The following is an 11,938-nucleotide window of genomic DNA, read 5'->3' on the forward strand; positions in this document are numbered from 1 at the left end:
AAAAGTTTTGAGAATGTTACAAATATTCATTTTCACAAAGTCTGCCGCTTCTGTGTTTTTTTTTATCTTTTTGTCGGATGTTACTATAGGATACTGAAATATAATTACCAGCATTTCATATGCGTCAAAGGTATTTTTTGACAATGACATGACATTTATGTAAAGAGTAGGAAAGAGCTCTGTGTTCGACTCGAACATCAGCTGTTCGTATGTTCACTGAACACTTGAACAAATGGGGCGCTCAGCAAGAAGTTCGCCCGCCGATGAGCGCCCCCATAATGCACTGCGCTGTTGCAGTGCATTGATTGCTGATGATTGGCCAAAGCATGCACCTGACCTGTATGCTTTGGCAAATCACAGCACAAAGTCCTGTCAGAGCCATGATTGACCAAGGCCAAGGTGCCTTTAGCCAATCATGGCCCAGGGGCTAAGGCCACGCAATACTACAACAACCTCAAATTAGAATCCTACAATGTACATAATTGAATTTACCCACATCTAATGGGGAGAGAACTTCTCCACTATTTTATAAACTGCATACACAAACATCAACCCCAATCAGGGGTTGCCTGGCAACTTTCGGCCCAGCTGGCAAGTACAACCTAGGGGCCCATGGTGCCTCTTCCCACTCTCCCTCTTCCTGGTCTCCTCCTGACCTCCATTCCAAGCTGAAGCTCCACTCTAGGTACTCTCTACCCACCGGCCGAATCCCAAACTGGCCAGCAGGGGGTTCCCAAACTGGCCAGCAGGGGGTGGTTGGGGGGGTTGGCTGGGACAGCTCAGTTGAGTCTGGTCGGGGGAGAGTCTCTAGTGGGGCATGGAAACAGCCTCAGCTCAGACACAGTTTACACCATCCATGCTGGGGAGGGGCCTGCACTCTGTCCTTGTCTTCATTCCGCACTCAGTAAGTCAGCGGTGGGGACTTTTTACTTCTCTTCACCAGGAATCCTTTTGGCATGTCTGTGGCAAAAGTGGTGCAGCCTTTTTATGGGGCATCAGAGCGGCCCAGGGGGCAACTGCCCCCATTTTCCCTGGCCCAGTTCTCCCCTGCCCCCAATGGATGCAAGCTCAACCTTCCCCATATTCTGTAATGTAAGATCAAAGATGTGGAAAATATTAATCAATTATATATATTAAACATTATGTATATTGACTCTCATAAGTGGGGAACAAAAATGTGTGCGCACACTCCATATGAATGCAAAAATCATCACCGTCTTTAATCAAACGAGATTTTTAAGACATACCACATCACAAATGACAAGATATTTAAAATCAAGTTGCAGCAAACAAACTTCCCTCCCCATTCCTGTCGTCTATATGTATATATATATATATATATATATATATATATATATATATATATATATCCACTGATATTGGAAAAATGATGGATGTAAACATAGACAGTTGGCTTAGTCCATACCCCACACTATATAAGGCTGCTGCTTACATGGCAGTATAGCGTGTATGGTGTGTGATAATAGAGGTTAGGCAGGTAGTTAGTGGATAGTGAGTTGAGTTAGATTAGTGTAGTCAGTGTAGTGAACAGGCATACTCCACTTTTATAATGTATAGATATGTTGTAGTCCTGGGTCCCCTCTTGGTGCTCCCCAAGTTTTGTATCCCTGTAACTTATAGTTCGGGAGCAATGTCATGCCAAGCTGACCAATATTTCCCATAGACGCCAATGTTAAACACTTGTCGACCAGCCCGTTGGCAGGTCGAAGAGACTGAAGCATTTTTAAATTTTTTTCTATTTTTCGGGTGGGGCGAGTGTCGTGATTGATGATGGATTTACATCGAGGGACACTATTTTTTTTCTTTTTAATAAAGAACTTGTCAAAACTGTGTTCTGTGGTTTTTACTTTTTTTGGTGAATGGGTAGGTGTACGATGTACCAGATACCCATTCACATAGGGGGGGGGGGTGCGGGATCTGGGGGCCCCCTTGTTAAAGGGGGCTTCCAGATTCTGATAAGCCCCACACCCACAGACCCCATCAACCACAGCCCAGGGTTGCCGGGAAAAGGTCCTTGTCCCCATCAACATGGGTACAAGCATCCACCCCCCCATGTTGAGAGCATGTGGCCTGGTATGGTTCAGGAAGCAGGGGCGTTTGTTCGTTCCCTCCCCTTTCTGACCTGCCAGGCTGCATGCTTGGATAAGGGCCTGTTATGGACTGGTGGGGGGGGGGGGACCCTATGACGTTTTTTCATTTTTTTTATTTGTATTGCTGGGCGCCGACAATACATTACAGCCACGCACAGGTTTAAGTGACATTTTTTAATTAGAAATGTCAGCATTGCTGCAGCAGGCTCCATACATCGTACAGATGTGCCACTTTACAGGCACATTAAGGGGACCCCCCCAGGCACGATATTTAAAGGAATTTTTCATTTTTATTGTTTCACTTTAAGCATTATTAAAATCACTGCTCCTTTAAAAATGATTGTTTTTAAAAAAAAAATATGTTTGCATTGATACATGTCCCCCAGGGCAGTGCCCAGACCCCCATACACTTTTTATGGCAATAACTTGCATATAAGCCTTTAAAATGAGGACTTTTGATTTGTCATGTTTGTGTCCCAAAATAGAGTTTGCATGTTCGCTAGAACTATTCCCTTTTCAAGATGTTCTGGTGCGAACCGAACAGGGGCGGTGTTCGGCTCATCACTAGCAAAGAGTCAGTATTTGCAGTGTTGACCCTTTTTTTTTCAAGACCTTTGCAATTTGCCCTGGCATGCTGTCAATCAAATACAAATAAGGGGTGCAGCGCTAAAATAAATGATAAAATATATACATTGAAGTAATAAAAGTGAAAAAGTCCTAAATGAACAATTCAATCACAGATACTATATAAGCATAAGCATAACGAAAAGTCCTTTAGATGTCAAAGAGCCAAGCCGTAGAATTCAAGGAAGCCCGTGCTGTGAAAGATGAAACTTATGCACCTCTTCTACTGTGATTCCATCACCATAGTGTGTGCTAGCCTCTCACCTCAATTCCCAAACCTCTAGGGTCATTGCGCAGTATGATATTAAATCAGATTTTTGATGTTACCTTTTGAGGTTTTGCATGCAGCGCACCTTCCACAGGCATAAAAACCTTTCATGGATGGAAAAAGACTGTTATCAGATTTAATGGGAGGATCCAAAACCCCTGGTGCCAGCCGATCTCTCAGGGTTGGTGCCCTTCAGTAGACAAATTTGGGTTTCGCTGGGAGGGTCGGGCCTAATACCCTATCATTTTGCAAAATAGGCCAATACTTGGCTACGATGTTTTCAAACTTCTTATACTGGACATTGTAGTCCAGCACAAAGCAAAACTCATTACTGGGGGCTATTTTTGTAGATGGCATAAGAGTTGTTACTCGTTCAATTTGACTCACTTTGGACAATTCTTTCTCTATATGCTCTGGGTCATAGCCTTTTTCCAAAAACCTAGAGGCCAATATTTTGGACTGAGAACGAAAGTCTTCTTCCTGAGAACAATTTCGTTTCATTCTCAGAAACTGCCCTCTAGGAATATTACACAACCACAGATTATGGTGGCAACTTCCTGTTGGTATATAAGAGTTGCGATCAGTGGGTTTGAAGTAGGTACGAGTTTTTAAACACCCTTCATCTTTAAATATCTCCAGATCTAGAAATATGATACTTTCGGTATTTACGTTCCAAGTAAGTTCAATATTCCTATCGTTGGAACTAAGATGGTTCATGAATTGTTGCAGACTGGTCATATCCCCTCTCCAGACTAGGAGGAGGTCGTCGATGAAACGACGATAACAACTCAGTTGGGGAGGGCGGTTTGAGAAGATCACCTCTTCCTCCCAGTGTGACATAAATAAATTTGCCACACTGGGAGCAAACCATCCTCCCATAGCAACTCCTTTCACTTGTAGAAAGTATTCACGGTTGTACTGATTCTGATTTATAATTAAAAGTATTTTGCTGGTTCCGGGATCCCCAGGAAGTAGAGCTGGTTTTCCCTATTCCAAAATGGAAACCGGAGTGTTTCCTGCTCCGCCCTGGGAGTTATTGTCCGGTTACCTAGCAGCATCAATAAATAGCGTGCGGGTGCCGCCCTCCACGTACCCCGCTGAAGAAGTCACACCCACTGACGCAACGCGTACGGGGGAGGAACTGTGACGTCACCCGCGACGCTCCGAAGGGATCACACACCGAGCGGCCAGCCGGCAGTGTATTCCACATACATGCTGTTCGTTATGCACTTGGAAAGTGCTATGTCTGTAAGTGTACTACATTGTTTTAAGCATTAAACTGTTGAATATACAGAGAGCACTAGATGTCCTTTTGTTCCCCCCTCTGCATGGTGGAATCCCCCATTATGAGATCGGTCTGAGGTTGGTGATTGGAGGCAAAGCTGTTTTATATCGGGAGCCCATCTGATTTAATATCATACTGCGCAATGACCCTAGAGGTTTGGGAATTGAGGTGAGAGGCTAGCACACACTATGGTGATGGAATCACAGTAGAAGAGGTGCATAAGTTTCATCTTTCACAGCACGGGCTTCCTTGAATTCTACGGCTTGGCTCTTTGACATCTAAAGGACTTTTCGTTATGCTTATGCTTATATAGTATCTGTGATTGAATTGTTCATTTAGGACTTTTTCACTTTTATTACTTCAATGTATATATTTTATCATTTATTTTAGCGCTGCACCCCTTATTTGTATTTTATGCCTATACCGGGTTTTGTTAGATTTGACCTTCACTGGTGTTCAGCAGCTCTTATTCCATTTTGGTGATTGTAGCGCTGAATGCGTTTCTATTTTAATGCTGTCAATCAACCTCTGGGATACATCCTGACTGATCGGAGTCCATTTTTGCATAATCAATGCATGGAGTTTGTTAGAATTGGTGGGGATTTTTTGTTCACCCATCTCTTGAGGATTGAGCACAGGTTCTCAATTTGATTAGGGTCTGGGGAGTTTCCTGGCCATTGACCTGAAATGTCGATGTTTTGTTCCCCCAAGCCACTTGGGTATCACTTTTGCCTAATGGCAAGGTGCTCCATTATGCTGGAAAAGGCATTGTTCCTCACCAAACTGTTCTAGGATGGTTGGGAGAAGTCGCTCTTGGAGGATGTTTCTGTACCATTCTTTATTCATGGTTGTGTTCTTAGGCAAAATTGCGAGTGAGCCCACTCTCTTGGCTGAGTAGTAACCCCACACATGAATGGTCTCAGGATGCATGACACAGGACTGATGGTAGAGCTCACCTTTTCTTCTCCAGACAAAGTTTTTTCCCGGATGCCCCAAACAATCAGAAAGGAGATTCATCAGAGAGAATGACTTTACCCCATTCCTCAGTAGTCTAATCCCTGTACCTTTTGCAGATTATCAGTCTGTCCTTGATGTTTTTCCTGGAGAGAAGTGGCTTCTCTGGTGCCCTTCTTGACACCAGGCCATCCTCCAAAAGTCTTCTCCTCACTGTACATTCAGATGTACTCACACCTGCCTGCCGCCATTCCTGAGCAAGCTGTGCACTGGTGGTGCCCCGATCCCGCAGCTGAATCAACTGTAGGAGACGGTCCTGGCGCTTGCTGGACTTTCTTGGACACCCTGAAGCCTTCTTCACAAATGCAGTGGAAATGTTTTTAAGTTCATTTTCATGGCAAAGAGGGAGTTTGCAATTAATTGCAATTTATCTGATCACTCTTCATAACATTCTGGAGTATACAGTACGTAAATTGCCTTCATAAAAACTGAGGCAGCAGACTTTGTAAAAATTAATATTTGTGTCATTATCAAAACTTTTGTAATATCTAAATGTCTAGACGGAACTAAAATAATTAAAGAAGGCGGAAGAGAGGAAGAAAACCAAGAAAAAAGGAAATATATGAGATTACCATTACAATATATGCAATCACCACACCAACCTTTTTCTGCAACTTTTTACAACAGTATTTTTTGCTAAAATAAATTACTTAGAACCCCCAAACATTACATATTTTTTTTAGCAGAGATCCTAGTGAATAAAATAACAATTGTTGCAATTTTTTATGTCACACGATATTTGCGCAGCGGTTTTGCAAACACAATTTTTGGGAAGAAAATACTTTTTATTGAATTAAAAAAACAAACAAACAATATTTGCCCATTTTTTTTAATATATTGAAATAAAGATAATGTTACGCTGAATAAATAGATACCTAACATATCAGGCTTTAAAATTGCACCCGATCGTGGAATGGAGACAAATTACAGTACTTAAAAATCTCCATAGGCGATGCTTTAAAAAAATGTGCAAGTTACCCGTTTAGAGGTACAGAGGAGGTCTAGTGCTGGAATTATTGTTCTTACTCATTTTTTTTTTTTTTTGCTTTTAAAGTTAAAGAAGAGATTTTTTGACCCCAGATCTCTTCATAAAGAGAACCTATGTTTACATTCCTTGTAATAGTAATAAAAGTGATTTAAAAAAAAAAAAAATGAAGGGACAGTGTAAAAATAAAAAAGGAAAAATAAAAAAAGGAAAGCGTCCCTATCCCTTCGAGCTCACATGCAGAAATAAACACATAAGTAAGTTGTGCACGCATATGTTAAATTAAAAAAAAAAGCAAAGCACAATATTTACCCAATTTTTTTAATATATTGTGAAAGAAAGATAATGTTACGCAGAGTAAATAGATACCTAACATGTCATGCTTTAAAATTGCGCAAATTGTGGAATGGCGACAAGCTACAGTACCTATAAATCTCCATAGGTGAGACTTTAAACGCCTTTACAGGTCACCAGTTTAGAGTTACAGAGGAGATCTAGCGCTAGAATTATTGCTCTCGCTCTAACATTCGCGGTGACACCTGACATGCGTAGTGCAAATACTATTAAAATGTTTTCATCTAGTCTAGTCTACTTGGCTCCCCTTCGCAAATTTGTGGAATGTGCTGTACCCCAGTGGCAGGTCCCGAAAAGGCATTTCTTTTTGTGTAAGGCCGTTCCCGCTCTCTACCGTCACGTGGAAGGTAGTGTTTTGGCCTCGTTGGACAAAGCGGTCAACAGGAAGGTGCACATTACTGCTGACTTTTGGTCCATCAGGCATGGGCAGGGACGTTACATTTCTTTCACAGTGCACTGGGTAACTCTGCTGGCAGCTGGGAAGGATGCAGGACAGGGTTCGGTATTGCAGCTTGTTTTGCCACCACGCCTCCAAAAAGCTGGTGTTGGTTCTGCCACATCTGGCTACTCCACCACCTCCTCCTCCTCCATGTCCTCTTCTGCTCAATTGTCATCTGAAACAGCAGGGCTCCCTAAGTGTTCAAGGGGCTATGCAAGCAGTCAGGCTAAAAGATGCCATGCTGTGCTTCAGTTGGTCTGTCTTGTGGATAGGAGTCACACCTGTGCAGAGATTCTGTCAGCTCTGCAGGGGCAGGCTCAGAGATGGTTGACGCCACGACAGCTTGAGCCAGGAATGGTTGTATGTGACAATCGCACCAACCTTCTCTCCGCCCTCTGACAGGGACACTTGACACATGTTCCATGCTTGGCACATGTTCTGAATCTGGTGGTGCAGCGTTTCTTGACCAGATACCCGGTCTTCCAAGATCTCCTGAGGCACACCAGAAAAGTTTGTGCCATTCGTTCAGTGCCAGTGCTCACTTATCTGACATTCAAGGGGAATTCAATCTGCCCACCAACCGCCTCATTTGTGACATGCCCACCAGGTGGAACTCAACGTTGGCAATGCTGCAGCAGCTGCACACGCAGCAGAGGGCCATCAATGAGTGCCTGTGCGAGTATGGCACAAGGACAGGGTCAGGGGAGCTTGGCTTTTTTTTGCCACGCCAGTGGCTTTTGATTAAGGATGCATGCATCGTCCTATCACCATTTGAGGAGACCACAAGGATGGTGAGCCAGGACGATGCATGTATCAGTGACTAGGGATGGCCTTGCGGTTCGCCCGGCGGTCGGTTGGCGGTGAACTTTGCTCGTTCCCAGTCCGCCAATATTGCGAACATATGGCGATGTTCGCGGCGGCCATATTCATTTACATTGAGGAGAACTTTGACACATGACACATCCATCAGGTGGAACAGGACAGTCAATTGAGACATTTCAGCAAATGGACATAACCCTTACCTTATAAATAGACCTGACCTGGTGGCCATTTTACATTCTGCTTTTTGTCAGTGTAGGGAGAGGTTTGCTGTGTGCAGCAGGGACAGATTGTCAGTGACACAGATCACTCAGTTATAGGACCAAAAAAGTCCTTTCAAGGACTGGTATTTGATATAGGTGTACTATTCTTTGGTGTGCAGTGCACTATATAGGGGTGTAATACACTTATAATATACTTTCTAATATAGAAAGCATATTATAGTAGATTTGTATAGTGCACTGTGCATGCATTGGGACTGGTGTGGTGAGCGTTTCTGCAGCGATACTACAACTACAAAGAGTAACAAAATCACTTTTAAAAAAGTATTATAACTGGGGTGATAGAAGTGGTTCTGTTCCGCAGAGCGACTCACGCGTGCGTGCTGCAGCTGAACCTCCACTATGGCCTGCTGCTGCTCGCACAGTCTTTCCAGCATGTGCAAGGTGGAGTTCCACCTTGTGGGCAAGTCACATATGAGGCGGTAAGCGGGAAAGCCGAAGTTACGCTGCAGCGCTGACAGGCGAGCAGAAGCAGGGTGAGAATGCAGAAAGTGCGCACAGATGGCCCGCACTTTCTGCAGCAGCTCTGACATATCGGGGTAATTTTTAAGGAACCTCTGCACCACCAAATTCAGCACATGCGCCAGGCAAGGGATGTGCGTCAAACCAGCTAGGGCCAGAGCTGCTGTAAGATTTCGCCCATTATCGCACACCACCAGGCCGGGCTTGAGGCTCGCTGGCAGCAACCACTCATTTGTCTGCTGTTCCATGCTCCTCCACAACTCCTGCTCGGTGTGTGGTTTTTCCCCCAAACAGGCAAGTTTTAAAACTGCCTGCTGTTGTTTACCCCTGGCTGTGCTGAAGTTGGTGGTGAAGGTGTTACGCTGACCAGATGAGGAGGCGGTAGAGGATGAGGAAGTGGAGTAGGAGGAGTTCGGAACAGGAGGCAAACTGAAGCACCCTGAAATCCTCGGCGGTGGAAGATGCGCCCAAAAAATTTGAAAGGTGTATCTCACACGTACCGATACAGACTATGCCGCAATTTAATTTTTTTAACTCCAAAAGGGTGTATATTGAATAGCGGAATAGAAAAATTTTTATAAAACGGTGTATCTCTCACGTACAAACACAGACTAGGCCCCGATTACAATTTTTTGTACCCTAAAGGGAGGAGTAGGATGAGGAAGTGGAGTAAAAGTAGGAGGAGTTCGGAACAGGAGGCAAACTGAAGCGCCCTGCAATCCTTGGCGGTGGAAGGAGATGCGCCAAACAAATTTAAAAGGTGTATCTCACACGTACCGATACAGACTATGCCGCAATTTAATTTTTTTCACCCCAAAAGGGTGTATATTGAATAGCGGAATAGAAAAAAGTATATAAAAAGGTGTATCTCACACGTACCGATACAGACTATGCCGCAATTTAATTTTTTTACCCCAAAAGGGTGTATATTGAATAGCGGAATAGAAAAAAGTATATAAAACGGTGTATCTCACACGTACAAACACAGACTAGGCCCCGATTACAATTTTTTGGACCCTAAAGGCAGGATGAGGATGAGGAAGAGGAGTAGGAGGAGTTCGGAACAGGAGGCAAACTGAAGCGCCCTGCAATCCTCGGCAGTGGAAGATGCGCCAAAAAAATTTGAAAGGTGTATCTCACACGTACCGATACAGACTATGCCGCAATTTCATTTTATTCACCCCAAAAGGGTGTATATTGAATAGCGGAATAGAAAAAAGTATATAAAAAGGTGTATCTCAGACCTACAAACACAGACTATGCCGCAATTTAATTTTTTTTACCCCAAAAGGGTGTATATTGAATAGCGGAATAGAAAATATGATATAAAAAGGTGTATCTCACACGTACAAACCCAGACTAGGTCCCGATTACAATTTTTCGTACCCTAAAGGCAGGATGAGGATGTGGAGTAGAAGGAGTTTGGAACAGGAGGCAAACTGAAGCACCCTGCAATCCTTGGCGGTGGAAGATGCACCCAAAAAATTTGAAAGGTGTATCTCACATGTACCGATAAAGACTATGCCGCAATTTAATTTTTTTAACCCCAAAAGGGTGTATATTGAATAGCAGAATAGAAAAAAGTATATAAAAAGGTGTATCTCAGATGTACAAACACAGACTATGCCGCAATTTAATTTGTTTTACCCCAAAAGGGTGTATATTGAATAGCGGAATAGAAAAAAATTTATAAAACGGTGTATCTCACACGTAGAAACACAGACTAGGCCCCGATTACAATTTTTTGTACCCTAAAGGCAGGATGAGGAAGAGGAGTAGGAGGAGTTCGGAGGCAAACTGAAGCACCCTGCAATCCTCGGCGGTGGAAGATGCGCCCAAAAAATTTGAAAGGTGTATCTCACACGTACCGATACAGACTATGCCGCAATTTAATTTTTTTCACCCCAAAAGGGTGTATATTAAATAGCGGAATAGGAAATAGTATATAAAATTGGTGATTTTTTAATAGCACATGTGAACACAGCAGTGTCTTATGTTTTATGTCACGGTCAGCAGCAGGCTTTGAAGGGAAAAAAAAAAATTCCCCTTTAAATTTGTAATTTTTAAATAGCAGATTAGTACAGACTATGCCGTAATTTAATTTTTTTTACCCCAAAAGGGTGTAGATTGAATAGCGGAATAGAAAATATGATATAAAAAGGTGTATCTCACACGTACAAACCCAGACTAGGTCCCGATTACAATTTTTCGTACCCTAAAGGCAGGATGAGGATGAGGAGTAGGAGGAGTTCGGAACAGGAGGCAAACTGAAGCACCCTGCAATCCTCGGCGGTGGAAGATGCGCCCAAAAAATTTGAAAGGTGTATCTCACACGTACCGATACAGACTATGCCGCAATTTAATTTTTTTTACCCCAAAAGGGTGTAGATTGAATAGCGGAATAGAAAATATGATATAAAAAGGTGTATCTCACACGTACAAACACAGACTGGGCCCCGATTACAATTTTTTGTACCCTAAAGGCAGGATGAGGATGAAGAGTAGGAGGAGTTCAGAACAGGAGGCAAACTGAAGCGCCCTGCAATCCTTGGCGGTGGAAGATGCGCCCAAAAAATTTGAAAGGTGTATCTCACACGTACCGATTCAGACTATGCCGCAATTTAATTTTTTCACCCCAAAAGGGTGTAGATTGAATAGCGGAATAGAAAAAAGTATATAAAATTGGTGATTTTTCAATAGCACATGTGAACACAGCAGTGTCTTATGTTTTATGTCAAGGTCAGCAGCAGGCTATGAAGGAAAAAAAAAAATTCCCCTTTAACTTTGTAATTTTTAAATAGCAGATTAGAACAGCACTCTGTAGTAAAATATAGCTGAACGCTGCACACAACAGACTGATAAAAATATATTTTTTTCTCCCTCTCCCTCCTCCTCAGTGGGCTCAAGTGAGGGCAAAAAGATTGTTCACTGCACCACCCCCCACACAGCAAAATCGATGTAGATCACTAATGGACGATTGTTCTGTCCTGTGTCTCCTATCTGTCCCTGCCTACTCTCTCCAGCCTGTCCCTAAAATGCTCAAATATCTTTCCCTGCCTACACTCCGACCTGTCCCTGCATTCTTTTTGGGCACAATGTTGTTTTTCCCTGTTTGTCCCTAATCAGCAGCAGCCAGCACCGTTATGATGTGTGCTCTCTCCCTACCCTACACTACAGCAGAATGACTCACCGCGCTGTGTCTCTCGAGCTTAAAAAGACATGGGTCAAATGCTTCAGCTGGCCAATCACAGCTACTAATACATTAGTAGGCATGGCTGGGATGGCTTAAGGCACAC

This window comes from Pelophylax lessonae (genome assembly GCF_965119305.1).
Source record: "Pelophylax lessonae genome assembly, contig: HAP1_SCAFFOLD_57, whole genome shotgun sequence".
In the NCBI taxonomy this organism is placed as follows: domain Eukaryota; kingdom Metazoa; phylum Chordata; class Amphibia; order Anura; family Ranidae; genus Pelophylax; species Pelophylax lessonae.